We start from the raw sequence: 1266 nt of genomic DNA on the forward strand, positions 1-1266 counted from the left end.
TAGCTGGGTTTGTAGTGAAGAAGTTGTTGAAAAGAGTTGATTGCCAAACTTGCCAGAATTCTCTAATAAAAATTGGATGTAACAACGAAGACCAAAATAGTTTAACAAGTGTGAAGAATCGAGGAGGGTTGATTATTCCGAGTAAAAGTGTTAAGACTATATGTGAAGAAGTAGAAAGAATATTCAGGCCACATGAACCAATTTATTTCAGTAATACAAGAAATAAATTATACTTATTAAATAAATTGAAATCCATTTTATATAAAACAAACAATACATGCCTATTTAGTTGCCAATGTCAAACTTCTTTTCTAGATACTCATCAAAATAAACTAATTAATTTAATTGCTGTGACATATGTAGACATTAGAGTTTTCCACGAGTTACGTAAAATAAACGATTCAAATATTAAATCAGGGAAAACAAGGTCAAAGTAAACACAATTAGTGCATTTCAGACACGAATAACTATTAAGATTTAGAATACCTATGTTAAAATATTATATTAATTGTTCTATTATTATTTAAATTGTTTTAAACACACACTTTAATGTTATTTTACAAATATCAAGGTGGATATATAGAGGTGTAAACACTCTGATTATAAATTGATTGAAAAATGTACACCATTTGTGATTGCCACCGGGAGCGCTGACTACCCGATGAAGGCTCATAATGTTAGTACTTCTATACGAAAATACGATTTACAATGCTGAATGCTTGCAAGTTGTAATGCCATAAAAAATAAAAATATAAGATATCAATTTAATTTAAATAATGAATAACTTAGATGGATTTTTATTAAATAATTTTGAAACATAAATCTATCTTCAATTATACAATTATTGATAATTATCCACATTTTTTTTGGGAATATTGATTTGTGGAGTAGTTGTAGACATGTTGCCTACCTAATTGTAAATTTGTTATTTCCTTAATTTGGTACCACTACTTGTCATAATATGTTTATTTTTGTAAAAACATATTGTAGTTATTCTAATAATGGAATTATTGAAAATACCATCTCACTACTCAATGTCTCTATGGAAATTATTTATGTGTATAATAATAGTACCTATGTACATCATATTATTATCCTAGTGTACCTCTTTTGGCTTTTGCATTCTTTTAAGTATCTACACAACCTACTTTTTTTGTACAAAAGTGGTATGAAACTTATTTTTTGTAACTTATCGAGTATTGTAGTATGCCTCCTTAAGTGTTTTGTACCTGGGGTGTAACTCTGGGTTACCCAAACAAAATAAAA

This window comes from Acyrthosiphon pisum, unplaced genomic scaffold (assembly GCF_005508785.2).
Source record: "Acyrthosiphon pisum isolate AL4f unplaced genomic scaffold, pea_aphid_22Mar2018_4r6ur Scaffold_21839;HRSCAF=25022, whole genome shotgun sequence".
Taxonomy (NCBI): Eukaryota; Metazoa; Arthropoda; class Insecta; order Hemiptera; family Aphididae; genus Acyrthosiphon; species Acyrthosiphon pisum.